General features: G+C 43.8%; 2 pseudogenes; one reads left to right on the top strand and one right to left on the bottom strand.

Moving 5' to 3' along the window:
• The first annotated feature begins 6,756 nt into the window (after nucleotides 1-6,756).
• LOC110126303 (aldo-keto reductase family 1 member B10-like) lies at nucleotides 6,757-24,877 on the top strand (annotated as a pseudogene).
• On the bottom strand, nucleotides 21,237-22,147 carry LOC139034415 (serine/arginine-rich splicing factor 3 pseudogene; annotated as a pseudogene).
• Nucleotides 24,878-25,623: the final 746 nt, after the last annotated feature.

The following is a 25,623-nucleotide window of genomic DNA, read 5'->3' as shown; positions in this document are numbered from 1 at the left end:
CCACTCTGGTTGGGCAGAGACTAAACAGGCCTGCAAAGCATTTCTGTTACTTGTGTTTCACACACACAAAAAAACAAAAACAGGAAATCACTCCTATTCTCCTGGTGGAAAACCCAGGTGTCTTCATCTGTCACAGATAAGAATGCCATGGCCCTGATTTAGATCCATCTCATGAGTCCCATGTGATGTGAATAAAGGAAACATATTCTATCAGCCCCAGGGGTAAGCAATCCAACCAAAGAGTGCTTTCACAAGTTACAGAAGTATATAAATGTCTTTAAAACTATCTCCATTTTTGTAGCAAGCTTTCAAAATTAATGATGCCTGAGAGAAGTAGGTATGATCTATAAATCCTCCCTGAAGACAATTAAAATCATCATTCCCTTTAGTTGTTGCATTTTCATCAGTTTCAAAAGATCTTGGATGGAGAAATATATTACGGAGTCTGGACTGACTTCTTTGCAACATGGCATGATGCAGTGGTTCTTCAACTTAGGTGTATGTAAGAACCACCTGGATGGTGGTTGTTAAAACAGTAGACTCCCAAGGACCACATCCCTGCTCCGCATTTTAGTTCACTGGATGCAGTTATCTGCATTTTCAACAAAGAAATCTGAGTTGGTTTAGGTGCCAGTGCTCCAGGTATACTCTCTAGTGGGAAGAAGCGTGTCTCTACTTTGGGAGAGCCTTAACAGCTCCCTAGGGAACTGTTTACAATGCCACTGTTTTACCCTCAGACTTAGCACTTCCACTCTCATGTAAATACCCACAGGAAACATGAACATATATTCACCAAAACATACATACAAGACTGTTTATATCATCATTAGTTCATAATATCTCCAAACTGGAAAGATCCTAATGTTTATCAATAGTTGAACCAAATGTCATACAGTGGAATACTATACAGCAATAGGAATAAACAGACTACAGCTTCATCCAGCAACATAGATGAACTTTACAAGTGTACTTTTCAGTGAAAGGGACCAGGTACAAAAGAAAACACAATGTATGAGAAATGAAAGTTGTGTCTGACTCTTTACAACCCCATGGACTTTTAACCTGCAGTGGATGCGTGCTTGCTAAGTCGCTTCAGTCATGTTCGACACTTTGAGACCCCATGGACTGTAGCCCGCCAGGCTCCTCTGTCCATGGGATTCTCCAGGCAAGAATACTGGAGTGGGTTGCCATTCTCTTCTCCAGGGGATCTTCCTAACCCAGGGATGAAACCCAGGTCTCCCATATTGCAGGCAGATTCTTTACCATCTGAGCCACCAGGGAAGCCCACACAATTAGTTCAGAACCAGGCACAACTGCTCTGTGGTGTCAGAAGTTAGGAGAGAGGTCATCCTTGAGGATCTGGAGAGTGACTGGGAGAAGGTGTGAGGGAGTTTCTGTGTCTGTAACGTTGTTTCTTGTTCTGGGTGTGTTTACATGTGTGTGTTCACTGTGTGAAACCCATCAGCCTCTGCTCAGGTTCAGAGCACTTATCTTGAGGGGCATGTTAAACTGCAACCAAATAATTATATGCTAAGTCGCTTCAGTTGTGTCCAACTCTGGGCGACTCTATAGACCGTAGCCCACCAGGCTCCCCTGTCCATGGGATTCTCCAAGTGAGAATACTGGAGTGGGTCGCCATTTCCTCCTCCAGGGGATCTTCCTGACCCAGTGATCGAACCCTATTTTCTTACATCTCCTGCATTGGCAGGCAGGTTCTTTACCACTAGAGCCACCTGGGAAGCCCCATAATTAAAGACTAAAAATTAAGTTCAGTTGGTGTCTGGGTTCTCCTGGAGCCCAGCTAAATCTGAACTTGAGTGAGTGTGGATGTGTATAGATGGGCAGTCCCGCGTGTCAGTGGTTATAAGTTCCCCAGGTGATGCTAGTGTGCACGTAAGGTTGAGAACCACTGCTTGAGGAAAAGCCTGATCTGGGTCTATGTGTGACCTTTAAGGTGACCAACGTTCCCTCAGATGACTGACCTGAATAGTTTACCTAACCTCTCTGAAGCTCTTCCTCCACCATAGGAGGATGATGGTGATCTACACTCAGTAAAGTGACCTTGGATGAGAAGTGGGAAAATAGCACACAAGCGCTTGGCCTCGTGGCGACAGCATCCTTCCTTTCCTTCTCTCTTTCTGCAGGGTGTTTCCTCTTCTACCCGATCTCTCCCTTGCCTGACAGTCTGTCTCAGGGGATCCTGTACTTCTCAGGGGATCCTGTCCTTCTCCTTGAGAAGGAATGGTCTCTTTACCTGGATAAAGACGGAGATTGTAAGCAAGATGCACAGCACAGAGCACTGTGTGAGCCTATGGACTAAATGCTTATAGCACAGCACTGTTCATATAAACTCCAAACGCAGGCAGATTTCACAGCGGTATCATGAAAGCAGTTCACCAAAATGCTAGCATATGGCCTCAGCATAAGGAACAGAAATAAAACAGGGGGAACAGATAAATCCATGGGCTTCCCAGGTGGCTCAGATGGTAAAGTATCTGCCTGTAATGTGGGAGACCTGGGTTCGATCCCTGGGTTAGGAAGATCCCCTGAAGAAGGGAATAGCAACCCACTCCAGTATTCTTGCCTGGAGAATCCCATGGACAAAGGAGCCTGGCGGGCTACAGTCCATGGGGTCGCAAAGAGTAAGACACAGTTGAGCGACTAACACTTTACACTTTTTTAATACTTAAACATTGTGTGAAGCAATGATGTTCATACCCCATGGATGGAGTCAGTTCATGCACCTGACCAGTCCCCAAGTACATGAATGAAAAACATACACGTTGATATCTAGAAACATGTATTTTTATGGAAACAAAGACAAAACCCCATCTGACTTCCTTCTACACTCCAGGGACCCCTGTACCTGAGGACCCTTTCTCGTGAGAACATGGTTTTTTGGGCAGCAGAAATGAAACTTGAGAGTTTTTGCCTGTTGTGGCAATCTTTCCTCAAAATATGTTTTCTTTTATGCTCTAAATGACTCATATTTCCTTAATTTACATAGCTGAATACATGCTTGATCAGTCTGGACGTCTGGGTTTGCTGGTCATGGATCACTGTGAGTCATCAATCCACACAAACTATGAGAAAATAAATGTTTGTTGTTTTAAACTGTTATTTTGGGAATAATTTATCATGCCGCAGTAGGTGACCAGTATACCAGAGAACAGCCTTCTCATGCTCGTGGACGCACCCTGCTGGCCGTTGTCTGCCATGTGCTGGCCCCACCACCCCTTCCGATGAGCGTGTAAGACCTACAGATACCGGCATCATTTCTGGACATGTCAGCCACCTCCACTGGTTGCCAGTGTCCCCGAGAATCCCCACTGCCATCCCCTACCAGATGCTACAGCCTCTCTCCTGCTTTGGTGTTTGCTTATGTTTAGTTGCTAAGTCATATCCGGCTCTTTTGTGACCCCATGGACTGAAGCCTGCCAGGCTCCTCTGTCACACTGGATTTGTCTTTAGAGCCCAATAACCTGTATTCGTATTCTAGCTCTAGCATTTACCTTGAACAAACTACTGAACATTTCAATGTGTCAGCTCCTCTGTTATGAAATGGGGATAGTAATAGTATCTACCTCATTAGGCTACTTGAATAAATGAGAACACTCTTGGGTATTGCACATGGCTACTAATAGTAATAATAATAATAGTAAATCAGAATCAGAATTACCTCTCTTCTCATCTGACAATGAAGGCTTTTTGTTTGTTTGTTTTAAGCTGAGTAAGACTTCTGGCTGGATCATTCTTCCTGTGAGATAAATTCTGAACCAGATATTCCTCAGTTCCTCAGGAGACTAAAGCTTGCTTTGGTTTATAAGTAAGACTGAAATTAATTTTTGATGGCACGAATGAAAAAATGGGGTGCATGCAACTGCTTCTGGCTGATGATATACACTTCTGAAAATGTTCTGTGTTACACTTTCAGCTTACACTGCCTTTCTTCTTTGCCAAAGTCTTTGCTTTGACTTTCTTGTATTTCAGGATTAAAATCCACTACATTTAGGATTCCTTCCTGTAGGTATCAGCAGAGTTTAGAAGAGACTTGCAAAATCAAGCAGTGTGGGAAAAGTACCTGGTGTGAATCACCATCTATACATTGACTTTCCCTGGACTGGGATTCATATATCTGGTCCTTAGGTGTGATCATCCATCCTCTTGTGTAGCTATCTGAGATGTCCTTATTCCCATCAAATCCTTAGTTATACAGCCCACTCTACAACATCCATCCAGTTCCACTGAATATCATATGCATGATGAACTTATGTTTGTCACAGCTTTCTCAGTTTCTGACTTGAGATGTTCCGGGGCTCACCAATCCTTCTGAAACCTTACCCTGTTATGCACACACTCAAGGACCATAAGGTAGAAACAAGACAATTAATAGAGACTTCCCACTAAGCTTGTCTTGCAGAGCACCAGGGAAACTAGATATGGAAACACTGACTAGCAGCATCTCCCACTGGCACATTGAGGGACTAAAATGATCGATCGTGGACTTTGTACTCCGTTCGCCAAAAATCTACCATGTATAACATGTGGAACTATCCTGATACTGCACATACCACCCATGAAGAGGCATGAAGGACAGTCACCCCTGTGCACAGAATTCCTGAAACTTCTCCTTCATTTCCACCAAAAGTTTCAGAGCTGCCTCCCCATCTTGCTCCCTGCTTCCACAATAAATACCCCACACAAAAGCCCATCAGGGAGACAGATCTGAGGTTTGCCTACTGTCTCCTTGCTTGGCCCTGCAGTAAAGCCTTTCTCCTTCTGCAAAAGACCTTTGCCTCTTTTGGTCTTGTGCAGGGCAATGGTCTCACTTGTTTTGTTTCACTTCCTTTCAGCCAGCTTTGCCAGTGGACGTAAGTAATCGGGCTGCTCTCCCAGCCCCTGGGGCTCATGGGACACCCTGAGACTACATTTAGCCACTCATCTGGACACTTCCTGTGGTCATGAAGACCTTACAGTTTTGGGAACCAAGAGATCCCATCCTAGACTTGATGCCTTCTCCACAGCCTCACCCTGGGAAATGAGGCACAGTTCTCCTCCACTTTGGGGCATCCAAACTCAACTGGGTATCCTTAGATATGCTCCAAAATATCAACAATAATTATTTCTAAATGTGGGACTATGTGTGGGTTTTATTTTTCTTAATCTATTCTGTGTTCTCTACTGATTTTTCTTTTTATATTTAAAAAATGAAAGTTGTAAATAATTACTGAAACATCACAAATGGTGGAGTGTGTTATTCTGTAAATGGTGTTGCAAAAATACCCCTCAGTTTTGGGACTTTCCTCGTGGTCCACTGGTTAAGAACCTGCCTGCCAGTGCAGGGAGACACAAATTCGATCCCTGGTCCAGGAAGATCCCTCATGCGGCAGAACAGCTAAGCCCTGGCATCACAACTACTGAAGCCCAAGTGCTCTAGAGTCCATGTGCCACAACTACTGAAGCCTGAGTGCCTAGAGCTCATGCTCCCCAACAAGAGGAGTCCCTGCTCACTGCAACGAGATAAAGCCTACCCACAGCAATGAAGACCAGCATAGTCAAAATTAATTAATTAAAAAACCACTATTTTAAAAATTCAATTTTGAATCATATTTCGCATGATAAACAAAAGCAGATTTCCTTTGATCACATACTCCCCTTTCTGGAGAAAAGCACAGAGACCTCAGATTAGTTGGAACAAGAAGTCTGATGATATTGACTTCTAATTACCTCACCACCAACCAATCAGAAGACTGTCCATGAGCTGAGTTCACATACCCCATAACCCTCTCCTAAGCATGTGGTCTCTTCCTCTTTTCCCTCTGTTATCTCAGAGCAAAACCTGGGGAGTCGGGAGTTGGTTTTTTGGGACATGAGTCCACCTTCTCCCCAGGACTATGGGCTTCTGCAATAAAGCTGTCTTTCTTTTCCACCAAACCAATACTACTCAGTATTGGTTACTTAGGTGACTAGCAGTCAAACCTGAGTTCAGTAACATATGCAATGTATTAAATATATATTTTGAATGTGTATACACATACATGCACACACATTTACACATATATGAAAGTCTGGAGGAAACAGTACTCTTGTAATGGTATCATGAGTGGTGAGAATATAGGTGATTAATATTTCCTTATTTATAGCCTACATTTTTCAGTTTTACTATAATGAGTATATATCATTTTTTCTTGATAAGAAATTACTTTAACAATTTCACTAACCCAAATTAATTTCTTGATCAGTTTTCTGTATTTCCAATTTTTTCATGTGAATAAAAATATTGAAATTAAAAGAAAAAAAAGAAGAATCTCACATGAACATTGTCTTAAGGGAAAAGAAGCCTAAAAGTTTAGGGCTTGTTAGGACTTGAGTACATAGCATTTTTTTTCAATCACAAAGTTTGTTTTTCAAGAAAGTGACAAGCATCACTAATATATGATGAATATTAGCATACAAGGATCCTATCCAGGTGGTTAACAGACAAATATATTCTTATACTTCGATAGTTTCCATGCTCTGTGGGGAAAAGAAATTTACAACAGCTGAGTAATAAGATAGGAACAATTAAAATAGATACACATTTTTATTTTCCATGTGCATGCATTTTAATTTGTTGATAAAATTTCACTCATTAAAAATTCATGGTTTTTTTTTAATCAGGGAGAACGCTCTCGAGGTAACAGTGTTTGGTTTTCATTAACCTGAACCTTACAAAAGGCTGAAAGGACTTTTCTGTTCGTGCCAGGGCAGGCTGCTTCCTCTGCAGTCAGTACATTTCAGTGGGGCAGAAGACATCTAACTTGCTCCCTCAGGGCTATTTTCTGCACGCACTATGGCCAACTTTGTGGAGCTCAGTACCAAGGCTAAAGTGCCCATCTTGGGACTGGGCACCTGGAAAGTAAGTATGCAAAAATTTGGACACCTTCTTCCCTTGAGGTGCTTTGGGCATTTTCTCCTGTCCTGAGGGAAAGCCCAGAGGCAAGGGTTTTGGGGAGGTAAATATTGGGCGCTGGAGGCAGGATTGAGGTTGCTTTCTCAGGGCTGATTCAGTTGTAGTGCTCAAAGACTGACTTCTTCCAGTAGTGGTGAGAGCTTTCCTAGCAGGTATCAAGTTTTAAGCAGTTTAAGTGAAAGTGTTAGTCGCTCAGTCGTGTCTGTCTCTTTGTGACCCCATGGACTGTAGCCCACCAGAAGATCAGTAGTAAATGCTTCTTTTTTTTTTCATTGTTTGGCGTGGCTAGATTAGACAGAATGTGGTATTTCTAATGCCCTTCCTTCCTTCCTTCTCTCTTTTTTCTTCCTCCCTTCCTTCCCCCCTGCCTCTATCTCTTTCCTTCTCTCCTTTCTTCAAAGAAAGAAAAACTTTCTGCCTTCGAGTGAGGGGAGACATTCCATTTTTACAAGGTTTTCTATTTCTCCTTTTCTGAAACAATAATTATATAATGCGTTTTATCCACTCTTAGGTATATGCCTGGTGCTGTACTTCAAATTTGACACTCACTGTGGCACTTACCACAGTGACCTCATTCATGCATGTACATGCTAAATCACTTCAGTCATGCTCAACTCTTTGTGACCCTATGGACTGTAGCCCACCTAGGCTCCTCTGTCCATGGGCTTCTCCAGGCAGGAACACTGGAGTGGGTTGCCACGCCCTTCTCCAGGGGATCTTCCTGACCCAGGAATTGAACTCCCATCTCTTACATCCTCTGTATTGGCAGGCGGATTCTTTAGCATTAGCATCACCTGGGAAGCCGCAATGGCTTCATGAGGCAGATGCTGTTGTCATTATTCCCATTTTGCAGACAAGGTTTACAGAAATTGAGCAATCTGCTCAGGCCACACACCTAGCATGAGATGAGCCTGAATTTATGAGGTAATAACCACTTTCTCTCTGAAAATTCCTCTGGTTTATTTCAAAATCCAGTGCGCAGCCTGGTTACTAGAGAGAGTTTGCAGTCTCTTCTGCATACTGTGACTTCCCTGGTGGCTCAGAGAGTAAAGTGTCTGCCTACAATGCGTGAGACCTGGGTTCGATCCCTGGGTCAGGAAGACCCCTGGAGAAGGAAATGGCAACCCACTCCAATACTCTTGCCTGGAAGATCCCATGGATGGAGGAGCCTTGTAGGCTACAGTCCACGGGGTCGCAAAGAGTCGGACACGACTGAGCGACTTCAGTTCACTTCACTTCACTTCTACATACCTGGAGACACTTCTGGGCTGCAGCATGAACCTGAATCAGAAGGGAATACGCCTGAGTTAGGATGGGACGTGATGTTATAATCATAAAATTGATTTGCTTTCCTTCCTTCTCTTTTGAAAAGTTTTCCAAAGCATGCTTTTCTCCCAGGTGTCCCCTAGGAAAGGGGATCTCAGGGAGATCTTGGTTTGGAGAAGCCGGGCTGAGTAAGACAGCTTGTTGAAGGTGGTCTGGGGAGATGGTTTTTTCTTTTTCCTTCCAGTTTGGCCTAGGAGAAGTCAAAGAGGCTGTGAAGGGGGCCATTGACATAGGATATCGCCACTTGCACTGTGCTTATGCCTACGAGAATGAGCATGAGGTGGGGGAAGCCATCCAAGAGAAGATCCAAGAGAAGGCTGTGAAGCGGGAGGAACTCTTCATAGTGAGCAATGTACCACGGGCTCACCTGGTGGGAAGACTACCCTTCAAAGCAGCCAGCAGTGTTGGATCTAGTCAGCATCCAGAATTCTGTCTTTTCATACTGTTCAGGGGGTTCTGGAGGCAAGAATACTGAAGTGGTTTGCCATTCCCTGCTCCAGTGGGTCACATTTTGTCAGAACTCCCCACTATGACCCATCCATTTTGGGTGGCCCTGCACGGCATGGCTTTGTTACACAAGGCTGTGATCCATGTGATGATTTGGGTTAGCTTTCTGTGATTGTGGTTTTTGTTCTGGAGGCTTTGGAATTATAGTCTGCCCTTTGATGGATGAGGTTAAGAGGCTTGTGCAAGCTTCCTTATGGGAGGGACTGGCTGTGGGGAAAACTGGGTCTTGTTCTGGTGGGCAGGGATATGCTCAGTTAATCTTTAAACCAGTTGCCTGCTGGTGGGTGGACTGTGCTGCTTTCCTATTAGTCGTTTGGCCTAGGGCAACCCAGTCCTGGAGTCTACATGCTCTATGGTAGGGCTCCTCAGTTCAGTTTAGCTCAGCTGTGTCTGACTCTTTGTGACCCCATGGACTGCAGTGCGCCAGGCTTCCCTGTCCTTCACCAACTCCTGGAGCTTGCTCAGACTCCTGTCTATTGAGTCAGTGATGCCATTCAACCATCTCATCCTCTGTCATCCCTTTCTCCTCCTGCCTTCTGTCTTTCCCAGCATTAGGGTCTTTTCCAATGAGTCAGTTCTTTGAATCAAGTGGCCAAAGTATTGGAGTTTCAGCTTCAGCATCAGTCCTTCCAATGGATATTCAGGACTGATTTCCTTTAGGATGGACTGGTTGGATCTTCTTGCAGTCCAAGAAACTCTCAAGGATCTTCTCCAACACCACAGTTGAAAAGCATCAATTCTTCAGTGCTCAGCTTTCTTTATGGTCCAACTCTCACATCCATACATGACTACTGGAAAAACCATAGCTTTGACTAGATAAACATTTGTTGGAAGGGCTACTGGAGACCTCCAAAAAAGAGGAAATACCAAGGGAACATTTCATGCAAAGATGGGCACAATAAAGGATAGAAATGGCAAGGAACTGACAGAAGCAGAAGAGATTAAGAAGAAATGGAAAGAATACACAGAAGAACTATATAAAAATGATCTTAATGACCCAGATAACCATGATAGTGTGATCACTCACCTAGAGCCAGACATCCTGGAATGCAAAAGTAAATGGGCCTTAGGAAGCATTACTACAAGCAAGCTGGTGGAGGTGATGGAATTGCAACTCAGCTATTTCAAATCCTAGAAGATGATACTGTTAAGGTGCTGCACTCAACATGCCAGCAAATTTGGAAAATTAAGCAGTGGCCACAGAACTGGCAAAGGTCACTTTTGATTCCAATTCCAAAGAAAGGCAATGCCAAAGATTGCTCAAGCTACCATATAATTGTGCTCATTTCACATGCTAGCAAGATAATGCTCATAATCCTTCAAGCTGGTCTTCAACAGTATGTGAACCAAGAACTTCTAGATGGGCAAGCTACATTTAGAAAAGGCAGAGGAATGAGAGGTCAAATTGCCAACAACTGTTGGGTCATAGAAAAAGCAATGGAATTCCAAAAAACAAAAACAAAAACACATATACTTCTGCTTCATTGACTACACTAAAGCCTTTGACTGTGTGAACCACAACAAACTGTGGAAAATTCTTAAAAAGATGGGAATACCAGGCCACCTTACCTGCCTCCTGAGAAAACTTTATGCAGATCAAGAAGTAACAGTTAAAACCAGACATAGAATAAAGGACTGTTTCAAAATTGGGAAAGGAGTACGATAAGGTTGTATATTGTCACCCTGCTTATTTAACTAATATACAGAGTACATCATGTGAAATGCTGGACTGGATGAATCACAAGCTGGAATCAAGATTGCCAGGAGAAATATCAACCACTTCTGATATGTAGATGATACAGCTCTAATGGCAAAAGGAGAAGAGGAACTAAAGAGCCTCTTGAAGGTGAAAGAGGAGAGTGAAAAAGCTTGCTTAAAACTCAACATTCAAAAAACAAAGATCATGGCATCTGGTCCCATCACTTCATGACAAGTAGATGGAGAAAAAAATGGAAACAGTAGCAGACTTTATTTTCTTAGGCTCCAAAATCACTATGGATGATGACTGCAGCCGTGAAATTAAAAGACACTTGCTCTTTGGAAGGAAAGCTATGACAAACCTAGACAGCATATTAAAAAGTAGAGATGTCAGTTTGCCAACAAAGATTCATATAATCAAAACTATGGTTTTTTTTCAGTAGTCATGTACAGATGTGAGAGTTGGACTATAAAGAAGGCTGAGCACTGAAGAACTGATGCTTTAAATTGTAGTGCTGGAGAAGACTTTTTAGTGTCCTTTGGGCAGCAAGGAGATCAAATTATTCAATACTAAAGGAAATCAACCCTGAATATTCATTAGAAGGACTGAGGCTGAAGCTGAAGCTCCAATACTTTGGCCACCTGATGCAAAGATCTGACTCATTGGAAAAGACCCTGATGCTGGGAAAGATTGAGGGCAGGAGGAAAGGGTGACAGAGTATGAGATGGTTGGATGGTGTCACTGATTCAATGGACATGTGTTTGAGCAAACTCAGGGAGACAGTGAAGGACAGGGAAGCCTGGCATTCTGTAGTCCATGGGGTCACAAAGAGTTGGACATGACTGAGTGACTGAACAACACCAAGAACAACTCAGGTCACTTCCCCCAGCCATCTTCATCACTGTCTTTATAACATCCCTGGACACAAACATCCGCATTATTGTCCAATGTTGGTGCAAAGATGCTGCTGCTACCCACCTGTCTTCAGTGGGTTTTCCCCTAAAGGAGAAGTCTCCATTGAGCCACGGTGATGTCCTTAGCATCCCTGTTCCCTGTTGGTGGGCTCCATCTTCCCCTTGGCAGCCAAAAGCTAAGACTGCAATTGGATCCTGAAGCTCCACCTTTCAGCACTGTGGTCTCAGTGGTTGTAGCCCAGAGGTTCTCAGCTGGCAGGTGCTTTGGAAAATGGTGGGACATACTTATTGTCATATATGAATTTCACTTCAGTTCAGTCTAGGGAAAGGCAAGCTATAGAATGTTATAAAAAGAGGGAGGGGTGGAGTGAGAGAGGGTTGCTGCTGCGTGCCTAAGTCACTTCAGTCATGTCTGACTCTGTGCGACCCCATAAATGGCAGCCTGCCAGGCTCCCCTGTCCCTGGGATTCTCCAGGCAAGAACACTGGAGTGGGTTGCCATTTCCTTCTTCAATGCATGAAAGTGAAAAATGAAAATGAAGCTGCTCAGTCATGTCCAACTCTTAGTGACCCCATGGACTGCAGCCTACCAGGCTCCTCCGTCCATGGGATTTTCCAGGCAAGAGTACCAGAGTAGGAGAGGGTTGAGAATCACTGAATATGCATTATACCCAATTTGCTGAAAGCAACTAGTTATAGGTACTTGGAATGTGCTTGTACCTAGTGGGACAAGTAGACCCCACTGGTTGCGTCTGGATAAATTCCTTGTAGAGTTATCATTTGTGGCCCATGGGCTTGGAGACATAGGAGAGCAGTGGAGGATCACCTGTTCCCAAAGGCTTAAGAACTTAAATGCTGGTCACAATTCATACCTTCAGAAAGCCTACTGCAGAGGAAGAGAAAGGCACATGTGAACAGATGCTGAGTCTGTGCCCAAATATGGTACCTGATGTAACAAATACACAGAACACCAGGTGAGTCGAAAAGATAACTTGCCGTTGACACTTAAGAGTTGTCAGTGACTTCCAGAGAAACCTGGTGACCTTGCATCCCTGGATGATGCATCTTAACCCGCTGTGCTGTAAATGGCCTGCCCCTGGGGTTAGCTCAAGCTGAGGGTCAAAAAGCAGGGAAAGCAGAGAAAGGTAGCCCCTTCTCTGTCCATTGTTGACTTCTCCCTGCTCTGCTCTCTGCAGTTATGGCCCACCTTCATGGAGAAGCATCTAGTGAGGGAATCCTGTCAGAAGACCCTCAAGGATCCGAGACTGGACTATCTGGACCTCTACCTTACTCACTTTCCACAGGCATTACAGGTTGAAGTTCCTCCCCGTTCCAATCTCTGGCTCCTGGACACATGTTGGAAGATAGCAGCTGTGTCAGGAGTGGGGAGGGGAGGGTTGGGGGCTGGAGGCTGGGGACCAAGGGGAGCAGAAGCAAGAGGCCTTGGCCTTCAGGACTCCACAGGAAAGTTTTCAGGATGAGACGGTGGAGCAGAAAGACACTGGCCTGAAAAGGAGTCCAAGTCCATGGAGCAATGTGGAGGTGACCACACACTTTGGCTTTCTCCGTTACGTTTGAGAAGATTATGCTTTCTGGCAGCCCAGGCAAGCTGCAACTGCCACTCTGCTTTGGTCCCGATTCCACGCCAAGGGCTCTCCTCCCAGGGCAGCTCTTACATAATGCTGTTTCAGGGCCCAACCCTCTCGTTAACTGATGCACTGGGAATGCCATTTTGGAGAGGAGCCCAAGTATGATCGTGCTGAAAGGTAGCCAGTGCTCAGGGAGGAAATAGGACTCTGCCCCTGCCTTTGCCAGAGAGCCTGAGGGACATGAACTCCCAGCTCTCTCACCTCTTGAAATTGAACTTTGTCCCCGAGTGCATGTGAGAAATCAATGCCCATGGGGCTAATGGTGGCTTTTGGATGTGCTTATGATAGACTTTAAAATCAGTCCAGCAGTTTCTGGAAATTCCCTCAGGGTCCAATGCTTAGGACTCCATGCTTTCACTGCCAAGGGCATGGGTTCAATCCCTGGGTAGGAAACTGAGATCTCAGAAGCTGTGTGGCATGGCCAAAAGGAAAAAAAGTCCAGTAATTCCTAAAATACAAGAACTTGTGTTTTTTACTCTAGCAGATTGATTTAGAGATTTTATTTCGACTCAGCTTCTTGAAATTTATACTGTGGAGCTTGAAAAAAAAAATTGTATGCAGATGTGGGTGTTTAGGACGAGTCAGGATCCTGAAACCTCACAGGATCAGGTGTTCAGATGCACACTGCGCTAAGCTTCTTGTTTTGCATTTACAGCCTGGGGAGGACTTTATTCCCAAAGATGATAAAGGTGATACCATCATCAGTTAAGCAACATTCTTGGACACCTGGAGGTAGGTTCCATCTTGTTCTCAGTGGACTGGGACTGGAAACTTGCCTTCAGTCATCTACAAGGATCTACACCAGTGTAAAGGAGCCCAGGTGCTCGATGAGGTTTTATCTCATCATCATTTTCTAATTCTTTGAACTCCTTCCTAATCACCTTTGACTTTTGGGGTTCACCTGACGCTTCTTATATTTTTGAAAACTAAGACCGAATCCTCAAAGGAGACTGGGAGTACGACATATCTGATTTCAGAGGATACCCGGTTTATTCTTAAACCAGGGGGAGGGATTTGAAACAGAGTGTTGCCCTGGGATGGCAGGTATTGATTAAAGTAACTTAGTGCAGGTTATTTAACTCCTCCAAACCTCAGTTTCTTCTGCTTCTTAAAAAAAAAATCTTCCAGTAGATACTAATAATAGAAAGCTTCCTGGGTGATTCAGTGGTAAAGAATCTGCCTGCCAATGCAGGGGACATGGATTTCACCCCTGATCTAGGAAGATCCCCCATGCCTGGGAGGAACTAAGTGGGTGCCCCACAACTACTGAGGCTGTACTCTAGAGCCACGGGGCAGCAACTACCGAAGCCCATGCGCCCAAGAGCCTGTTCTCTGCAAAAAGAGAGCAGCGCCTGCTCACCACAGCTGGAGAAAGCCCTCGTGCAGGAATGAAGACCCAGTGTGACCAAAAATAAAAGTAAATTAACCAAAAAACAACAGAAAGACATGTAAAAGTTAGCAATAATAAAAGAGCAATGATTATATTATTAAGAGCCATTCTAAATAATAAGCCATTGTCTATATCATATCTCATGAGCAAGAGCGTACACACACACACACACACACACACACACACACATATCAGTTCAGTTCAGTTCAGTCGCTCAGTTGTGTCCGACTCTCTGTGACCCCATGAATCACAGCACGCCAGGCCTTCCTGTCCATCACCAAGTCCCAGAGTTTACTCAAACTCATGCCCATTGAGTCGGTGATGCCATCCAACCATCTCATCCTCTGTCGTCCCCTTCTCCTCCTGCCCCCAATCCCTCCCAGCATCAGGGTCTTTTCCAATGAGTCAGCTCTTCACATGAGGTGGCCAAAGTATTGGAGTTTCAGCTTCAGCATCAGTCCTCCCAATGAATACCCAGGACTGACCTCCTTTAGGATGGACTGGTTGGATCTCCTTGCTGTATATACACACACTGTGTGTGTACACAGTCGCTTCAGTTGTGTCCAACTCTTTTGACACTATGGCCTGTAGACTGTAGCCCACCAGGCTCCTCTCTCCCTGAGATTCTCCAGGCAAGGATACTGAAGTGGGTTGCCAGGCCTTCCTCCAGGGGTGTGTGTGTGTGTGTGTGTGTGTGTGTGTGTATATATACATACATATATATATATATGTAAATCAAGTTCTCTTGGGAAAATCTTATGAAGGCATCATTCTGTCAAACATTCTGCTATCCTGAGCATATAATTAAATATAAATCCATGGTAAATGTGACAGAACATCACTGCTGTACAAGCCAAAAGCTGGTTGAGCTGGGTTCAAACTTCAAGTTTAAAATGCTGTTTTTCTTAGGTTTACATATTCTTTTTAATCTAATAACCACACAAGTCTTTATCCAACTACATAATCTTAAACACTTGTTTGATATACTCACTAAAACAAATTTATGAAATCTGAATTTTCAAGAAAATATAGTACTTTCTTTCTGCTAGTGCCAAAAGAGTAACCATAAAGAGAAACATGAATTCTGGTACCCAACTAGTTTTTTAAAATGTTAACATATTTATTTTCCTACCACAAACAAACTCCTGCAAGAGAAATATTTCAGGATGATGATTTAATGAACCATCTAATGGTGGGAAATCAATCCTGAATACTCATTGGAAGGACTGATTCTGAAGCTGAAGCTCCAATACTTTGGCCACCTGTTGCAAAGAACTGACTCATTAGAAAAGACCTTGATGCTGGGGAAGATTGAAGGCAGGAGGAGAAGGGGGCGACAGAGGATGAGATGGTTGGATGGCATCACCAACTCAATGTACATGAGTTTGAGCAAGCTCGGGAGTTGGTGATGAACAGGGAAGCATGATGTGCTGCAGTCCACGGGGTTGCAAAGAGTTGGACATGACTGAGCGACTGAACTGAATTGAATGTTTTATGTGCATGGGCTCAACTCAGTGAATGTTTCATTCCTGAGAATGAAAGTTATGGTAAGACCTACAACAGAGCCTGAGATTTCAATAGACTAAGCTTTTGCATTAAATTTGACAAGAGGGCTCTGTCATATACATTACCTTGGTAAAACAAGACCTCTGAAATATCTTAGGGATTATTCTTTGTGAGATGTGGAGACTGAGACACCTCTAGAGTTGTTTCCACAAGAATTTTGACCTTATTCTTATTTTCTCTTTCTTTTTTATTTTTTTAAGTTATGAGATTATGATAACATGTTTACGTGAGACTTGGAAAATATAAGACAAAGTTACATATAGTTCCACTATATGTTATGATTTTTTAGTAGATAAATTGAGATTTTTAGTTGGAATTTCAATATCAAACTCTTAAAAATTAATAGAATGAATAGACAGAAAAGTAGAAGGAAATAGTAGACCTGAAAAGTACCATGAACTGACTCAACATATATAAGATTTACAGAATTTTCACACAATGGTAGGATACAAATTCAAGTTCTCATAGACTATAAACTGGGAGACACTGGAACATATCCAGGGATATAAAACAAGTTGCAAAAATTTTATGGTCTAAATGTATTGAAATCACACAGAGTCTGTTCTCTTTATCACTGTGGATTTATGTTAGAAATCAAGATAGATGAAAATAACCCACCTATTTTCAAGTGCAGTGTGACATTTACCAAGGGAGATCTTTGACTTATCCATTGAAAGCCTCAATAAGGTTAGAAGACCAAAAGAACACAGGGGGCAAGTGCAAGGAAGAAAGCATTTAAATGAGAAATTAATATCAAAGATACTTTAAAAACTCCATGTATTTGGAAATTAAATGTCCATTTTTAAATGGTGTTGCCATCATTCTCAACGAATACTTAATACTATTCATTGTGACAACTATGTCATTGTTCCCTGTAAAAAGTACCCTGATTTTCACATTGTTGTATCCTTAGAATAGATTTGAGAATGATTACCAAATGAAAGATTTTGATGATCAAGTTCAAAGAATCTAGGATGAAAAGGCAGGACTGAAGCAATCAATGTTTATGTGGACCCATAACCAGTTCAACAGAAACCTCCTTGAACACCCTGAAGCAGGTGTGAGAAAAAGAGTGAAACAATGTCAAGATGTATCATATACCCACCTGTACCTGCTCCATGGTACACAGAAACAGTTACGTTGGGTCACGGCCCAACTCAGGTGGTTTGGGGACTTTGCAGTCTCATCAATTCTAAACTTTTATTGCCCAATTGAAAGACTACATCATCTACCCTAGTGGATCTCTCTATGCATTAAAATCACCTGGGGAGTTTTAACAATCCCGGAGCTGAGGCCACATGCTACACGGATTTGGTTAGAAACTCTGGAGGTAGAATCTGGGCATCAGGATATATATAATATATGCATATATATTGTGTGTGTATATATATATATATGTATTTTTAACTATTTATTTTTGGCTGCCCTGGGTCTTCACAGTTGCCCTTGGGCTTCCCGTAGTAGTGGAGAGCACGGGCTACTCTCTAGTTGCGGCGCATCAGCTTCTCGTGGTGGTGGCTTCTCTGGTGGACACAGGCTCTGGGTGCACGGGCTCAGTGGTTGCGGTATATGGGCTTAGTTGCTCCACATGCAGCATGTGGTATCTTCCTGGACCAGGAATCCAACCCGTGCTCCCTGAATTGGGAGGCGGATTCTCAACCATGAGACCACCAGAGACGTCTCTAGGCATCAGTCTATTTTAAAGCTGTCGGGTGATTCTGAATTGCAGCCACATTTGAGAACCACTGGCTCAACTGTCCCCCAAACACCTCATGCTTGTCCTCACCTCAAAGTCTTTGCTCCTGCTTTCCTCTCTACTCATGGGCTGGATGGATAATTTCTTTTCCCCCCTTCTTTCTTATTTTTTAAATTACGGAAGTATTATAACACATTTACAGGAGAATTGGAAAATACAGAACAAGGTTACATATAGTTCCACTACATATTACAATTATCTTTTTAGTAGATAAATTAAGATTTTTAGTTGGAATTTCAATATCAAGCTCTCAAAAATGGATAGAATGAATAGACAGAAAAGTAGAAGGCTATAGTAGACCTGAAAAGCACTATCAACCAATTCAATGTAATTAAGATTCATACAATTTTCACACAATAGCAGGATACAGATTCTATTCAAGTTCCCACGGACTATAAACCAGGAGACACCGGAACATATCCAGGGACATAAAACTAGGTACAAACATTTCATGGTCTAAAGGTATTGAAATCATGCAGAGTCTGTTCTCTTATCACTGTGGCTTTATGTTAGAAGTCAAATTCTTTTTATTAGTTTGGCTAATCCACACACATGCTCTTGTCCCAGAGAGGACTAAGCCAAACTAGGGTCCTTGAGATCCCTCTAGCAGCGGCCAAAGTCGTCCCTTTCTATGACAGGCTATGGAGGAGCTGGTGGACGAGGAGCTGGTGAAAAACACTGGAATCTCCAACTTCAACCACTTTCAGATCGAGAGACTCTTGAACAAACCTGGACTGAAATACAAACCAGTGATCAACCAGGTAAATTGTTTAGTAAAGGGTAAGGGTTCTGCTCTATTATTTCTTAGATGTCTGGAGGCAAGTTCAATGCTTTGCACTAAGTCTCATCTTGAAGGTCAGGCATCACGTACTTTGTGGGTCATGGGGGACGGGTCTTGGAGTCTGGTTTAGCCAGCCTAGCAGGGGGCAGGATTTGGCCTTTGCTGATAGGCCTTTTTCTGTGTGTAGAACTCCCAATGAGCAGCTCAAAGAGCAGGTGGACTTTCCCAGTGATGAGAATTGCTTGCTTTTACAGATTGAATGTCACCCATACCTCACGCAGGAGAAATTGATCCAGTACTGTCAGTCCAAGGGCATCAGTGTCACAGCTTACAGCCCGGTAGGCTGTTTAAATAGATCTGGGTGAGGCATCTGATCTTTCTCTCGACATCCTTTTAAGAAAGCCATCAGAAACAAAAATACTATGTAAGGCAATGTGCCTGGCATACTCAAACAGTGGGGAAAATATGGGAACTTAAAAAAAAAACAAAAACCAGCAACCCTTTAGGAATACTCAAGTTTAGCCACCCAGCACTGGACCAGCCTTTGCAAAAACTCCTGAGGCTTCAGAACCCATGGGTGGACCCCTGGGTGAGACATGAAGCTTTCAAATCCTTTTGCCTTACCTACCACATGAAGAAGACTGACAATCAGCCTTGGGCCCACACCGGAGTAATATTTATCCACATGTGGTAGCCATGGTGATTATGCACACCAACCATTTTTCTCCCTCTAGGGCCAAACCAGAGGACCCTTCTCTACTGGAGGATCCCAAAATTAATGAGATTGCTGCAAAGCACAAAAAATCCACAGCCCAGGTATAAACTGTATAGTTTCTTTACCTGCCGCAAACTAGTCTTGTGTAATTCTTAATATTTAGCTCCTGTATTTCTTTTATCTTATTTTTTGGCTACGCTGGGTCTTCATTGCTGCGAGAGGGCTTTCCCTCATTGGGGTGAATGGGGGCTTCTCATTGCGGTGGCTTCTCTTGTTGCAGGCTTCAATATTGTGGTGCCTGGGTTTAGTTGCTCTGAGGCATGTGGGATCTTCCCAGACCAGGGACCGGACCAGTATTCCTGGCATGGCAAGGAGGACTCTTAACCACTGGACCATTGGGGAAGCACCCGTTTAACTCCTTGAAGGGAAAGGGAACAAGAGAGGAAGCCCTCTAAGGCCTTTCCTTGAAAGTCTGTTTGTTTGGACCTCCAGGAAATAGCATGGTTATCACTGAAACAGGGATGGCCTCTAACAACTTCTGTTGAGACCGGAGGACCAAGAACAAGAGCATGGCTTTGCAGCCAAAAGACTTGGGTTCAGAACCCAGCTCCACTACATATCAGCCTCATGATCTCAAACACTATCCCAGGTCACTTTATTTTTTAAAAAGGAAGAATATAGGGTTGTTGTGAGGATTAAGAGAGAGAACTGAGCAAAGGACTGAGAAGTTATCTGATAGCTATAAAGTGCTCAGTGTATACTAGCTATTGTAACTTAATAAAGACACAGTGAATGGCAGAGATGTTTCATTTTCTGAAAAAGTAGAGGGAGTGGTCGTTGCAGTTGAGTGTAAATGAGAAGTCCCCTTCTGCACAGGTTCTTATCCGGTTCCATATCCAGAGGCATGTGATTGTAATTCCCAAGTCTGTGATGCTCGCATGCATCGCAGAGAACTTTCAGGTAAGGTTCTGGCTGGTTCAGTTCAGTTCAGTGGCTCAGTTGTGTCCAGCTCTTTGCAACCCCATGGACTGCAGCACACCAGGCTTCCCTGTCCTTCACCAGCTCCCGGGGCTTGCTCAGACTCCTATCCATCGACTCAGTGGATGCCATCCAACCATCTCGTCCTCTGTCATCCCCTTCTCCTCCTGCCTTCAATCTTTCCCAGCATCAGGGTCTTTTCAAATGAGTCAGTTCTTTGCATCAGGTGGCCAAAGTATTGGAGCTTCAGCTTCAGCATCAGTCCTTCAGTAATATTCAGGACTGATTTCCTTTAGGATTGACTGGTTTGATTTCCTTGCTGTCCAAGGGACTCTCGAGAGTCTTCTCCAACTGATGTTCAAAAGCATCAGTTCTTCGGTGCTCAGCTTTGTTTATAGTCCAACTCTCACATCCATACATGACTACTGGAAAAACCATAGCTTTGACTAGATGGACCTTTGTCAGCATAGTAATGTGTCTGCTTTTTATTTTTTTTTTTAATTTTTATTTTTTTATTTGTAACCAAAACTTTAATCCCAAGGATTCTCACAAAACATATTACAAATGGCAGCATGAACAAAGAATCTTGCACAGTAACTCAGTTCAGCTCTACAATGTACCCTTAAACAGGCAGGACATTTGTTATCTTGAGTATCTCAGATTTCCAAATAAAGAACATTACAAAGAGCTATGTATTCATATACAGCAATCACAGAAGGAACTTACAACCTAAAGCAAAGGTAAACTAACTTCCTTGAAACTTCTTAGATTCTACACCAACTGGACAACCTTTTGTCCAGTGTGAAGACTAGTGGGATTTTTAAACCTCTAATCTGGTTTAAGGGTGAAGCTTTAATTTTTCCAGCTGGTTTCTGAGTTCACAGCAGCTTTTAAAAACTGCTTAACTACAGCTACATACCATATCCCAGCTATGTTGAAAAAAATATTCCAATTTTTGCCAGTTTTTATTTCCATAATGTTACAAACATTGACTTTAGCTGGACAGGAGTTAAGAGGTTTATTTATCAGCCTATGCAAGACCAAAATTCAAAGCAAATTAAATTTTGCTTAAGGGAACATTGTAAAGTAACAATTCTTGATATTACATGCCCCATATGATCCATTTCAAACCATAGAGAATTACACCTTTGTGTCACTGTTCCAACAAACAAATGTGAACAGCTAAAACATTTTAAAAATGCACCAAGCTTATGAAGTCTCAAACAAAACTTGAATTTTCTGTACATACTCCTGTCAAATGAAGTTATTTCCTGTACACCACTCCTCTTTCAAACTTGTCTTCTATTTCCTTTCATTTGACCTAGATCGGCTACGAGACCTAGAGAAAGAGCGGGACGGCTTGTGATTTCTCTCCCGCGACAGTGATCTCTCTCTTCTCCTATCTCTAGAAAGGGACCTGCTCCGGCTGCGGGAGAAGCTTCTCCGTCTTGGAGATCTGCGTCGAGGTGGAGGACTCCTCCTCCGATAATCATCTCGAGGGCGACGACCCCAAGAAGGAGGTGGGCCACGATTACGACTTCTCTTTTCACCATTCGATAGCTCCACTCTTAGTCGGCAGCCACACAGTGTTCTCCCATCTAGCTCTCGGACAGCATCAGCTGCATCTCGGGGATCTTCAGACTCAACAAAAGCAAAGCCGGGAGGGTTTCTAGCAACCCACACACTTCGGAGTGGTCCGTAATAGCCAAAAGCTCGTTCCAATTCAGTCTTATTACCATTGTTTCCAAGATTACCTACATAAACTTTACAGTCCAATGGACAGGAATCACGATGCATTTCGAGATCTTGGGTTAGAAATGCGGAGGTCCAAATCCACAGAACCTAGGCTAGGTCTTCTCAGTTCCCTCCCGCCCACCGTTCCGGATGCTCTCGCACACCCGGCGTCCACGAAATGGCGGACTGTGTCTGCTTTTTAATATGCTGTCTATGTTGGTCATAGCTTTTCTTCCAAGGAGCAAACTGGTTTTCTCAGTGGAGGAGGGGATGGCAGAGACTCCTTCACCAGGTTTCTCATGCTGTCCTTGTGTTTTCTGTGGGCTTCCACCACCTTCCCACCACCTTGCCATCTCTCAGGCCAGGGAGCTGACCTCAGGGCTGAGATGAATGACCCATGACCGAGGGTGGGCTGGGGGAGCAGCTGGTGATATCCTGTCAGGTCTCAGCACAGCTGTACCTTTCACCACTGCCTGAGAAGGTCTTGGCTGTCCCTAAGCAGTTGTGTCGTGGGCCACACACAACAGCAGACAGTCCTGCCTACACTTCTGCCTCCCGGCAGCAGGAGAGATATAGATCGTACTAGAAGACCTGCCCTTCTGGAGGAACCCATGTGTCCATCAGGGGGCTTGCACACTGCAGTTCAGCACCTGTAAGGCAAGGAGGCTTAAAGGCTTTGGAACACAAAAGCTCAGAGACACGGCAGTCTCTGCGTGGCACCCAATTTAGAGCCCTTCGTGTCTGGAGGACATAATGGGAGAAACTCCCTTGGCTAGTTACTGCTGTGGATGCGAGCTTGCTCCCTACTAGCGTGGTTGGAGATCTCAAGTTGCACCAGGAACTGGTTTACTGATGATGTTCTGGAATTCTCACTTTTCCAGGTCTTTAACTTTAAATTGAGCAATGAGGAGATGGCGACCCTACTCAGCCTCAACAGAAACTGGTGGTACTGCACCTTTAACTCATAAGTGGCGCTGGGCTGAGTTAATTAGGAGGATTGCCAGGTGTTTGTCTAAATTGGTAGAAGTTTAGCTAGAAGGATTGAAAGATAACTGGAACTACTTTTATTTCATATGCCGTTTTCTGGTAGTGTTGAAAATCAAAACTGGAATACCTAGAATCATTATGAGGAAAGAGCGGGTGTGTGTGCTCAGTCACTCTGTTGCGTCTGACCCTTTGTGACCCCATGGGCTGCAGCCTACCAGGTTCCTCTGCCCATGGGGATTCTCCAGGCAAGAATACTGGAGTGGGTTGCCATGCCCTCCTCCTGGGGATCTCTCTAACTCAAGGACTGAACCTGGGTCTCCTGCAGTGCAGGCAGATTCTTTACCATCTGAGGCACCAGGGTAGACATATCCTTAATTGCTGCATATTGTTGGGACTCCTGGATGTAGTTCTGGAATCTTAAGAGAGAACATGTTGTTAATAGGTAGAAGGCAGAGGCAGTCATTCATCCTTTCATCCACTAAGTATTTATTGAGCATCTACTATGTGCCAGGCACTCTCTAGGTGCTTGGGGGTATCATCTAGACAAAGTTCCTGCCTTCACAGTCTTACATGCTAGTAAGGGAGTACAGAAATAAACTCACAAATAAATATGTTGATTGAGAGTGAATCCTACAACTGAGAAAGTGAATTGTAGGAAGGCATTGTCTACCTTCTCTACTCCATTCCATTCTCTATTCTAACTTCTCTATTTTCTATTGAGAGAATACAGAAATAACCTCTCTCTCTACACACACACACACACACATATCAGACTGCAATAAAGGCTATGCAGAAAAATCAAGTAGGGTAGTAAGGGAATAGGGAGTGGAGGATGCTGGGGGAGTGATCCCTTAAATAGGAGGAGTCAGAGGAAGCTTTGCTGATTGGTGACAGTTGAGCAGAAACCTGGAGGAAGTGAGGGATGAGCCATGTGGATACCTGGGGAAGAGCATTCTAGGCAGTGAGGGTGGCAAGTGCAAAGGCCCTGAGGTGGAACTGTGTTTAGCGCACTGGAGTAAGAGGCCGAGTGGGGCTGGAGCAGAGCGAGTGAGCGGCAGAGGGAGAAAAGGCGAGGTCAACAGTGTCAGGGGCTCAGAGCAAGCAGACATGTAGACACTGTGAGGAGGGCTTTTGGTTCGGGCTCTGAGGGCGCTGAGAAGCCAGTAGAGGATTCTGAGCTGAGGAGTGGCATGATGGAGCTTGTGCTTTAAAAGCCCCACTCTGACTTCTGAATTGAGAGACTACAGGGAGACCGCTGTGATAACCCAGGGAAAAGGCAACAGTGGCTGGACCTGGGTGATGGTAAGTAGAGAGAGCCATCTGATTCTAAACACATTGGGAAAGCAGAGCCAATCGGATCTGCTAACCCATTAGGATTCAAAGGAGGCTCCAAGTCTTTGTTTCTGGTGTTGCCTGAATCACACACAAGATGGAATCACCATTTGGGGGGAAGAAATCAAGAGTTTGCCTTGGGACGTGTTTGCAATGCCCAGTAAAGTTCTAAGTGTGTGAAAAGTGAAAGTGTTAGTCACTCAGTCGTGTCCGACTCTTTGCAATCCCATGGACTGTAGCCTGCCAGGCTCCCTTGTCCACGGAATTCTCCAAGCAAGAATACTGGAGTGGGCTGCCATTTCCTACTCCAGGGGATCTTCCTGACCCAAGGATTGGACCTGAGTCTCTTGAGTCTCCTGCATTGGCAGGTGGGTTTTTTTATCACCGCGCCAACTGGGAAGCCCTTGCTTTTGTTGGAGAACAAGAAGCAGCAGCTACTTAGAATGAAAAGGAGTATCAAAAGTAAAATGAGGGAGGTGGGAGGGAGGCTCAAGAGGAAGGGGATATGTGTATACTTATGACTGATTCACCTTGTTGTATGGCAGAACAAACACAACATTGTAAAGGAATTATCCTCCAATTAAAAAAAAAAAGTAAAAACAGCCAAAAAAAAAAAAAAAAAAAAGGTAAAATAAAGAACTTCCCTGGTAGTTCAGTGGCTAGGACTCCATGTTCCCAATGCAGGAATCCTGGGTTCTAGCCATGGTTGGGCTACTATTAATAAATCCCACATGCCACAAATAAAGATTCCACATCCCAAAATGAAGTTTGAAGATCCTATGTGTCGCAACAAAGACCAGAACAACTAAATAAAATAAAATTAAAAAGTAAAGTAGTACCTTGTTGGAGAGGAAACTACTTCTCCCCCGGAGGCATTAGAGGGGTGGGACTCAGAAATGAATCCACCCAGTTCAAATCCCTGCTCTAACACTTAATGTATTGGACTTGTGACCTTGGGTAAATTTCCCAGGCTGGTTTCTTTATTTGCAAAATTGGAATGATAGGATTAAACACAGCTAACATCTCTTGAGTGTTAGCTTAGAATGTGCCAGGCACCCTAAGCCCAGTGCATGTATCATTAACTCATTCAGTGATCATAACAAGCCCAAGTTATTCTGTTGTTGTTCCTTCCAGGGTTATTATCTATTAGCTACCATTATTAAGCTTTCTGGTGTCCTGGTCACCGTCCCCCCACCCTCCTTCCTAGCACACCATTCAGATCTGTTTGGTGGAAGATGGAGGAAGACTTCGGTTCTTATAAAATCTTGGGGGAAGGGGAGAGGCTGATAGAGCACAAAGCTCATAGGATCCATGAAGAAGAATGCCGCTTAACCCAGA

The sequence above is a fragment of the Odocoileus virginianus genome, chromosome 1, assembly GCF_023699985.2.
Source record: "Odocoileus virginianus isolate 20LAN1187 ecotype Illinois chromosome 1, Ovbor_1.2, whole genome shotgun sequence".
Classification (NCBI taxonomy): domain Eukaryota; kingdom Metazoa; phylum Chordata; class Mammalia; order Artiodactyla; family Cervidae; genus Odocoileus; species Odocoileus virginianus.
The sequence above is the reverse complement of the archived record's forward strand: the minus strand, read 5'-3'. Positions and strand labels throughout refer to the sequence as shown.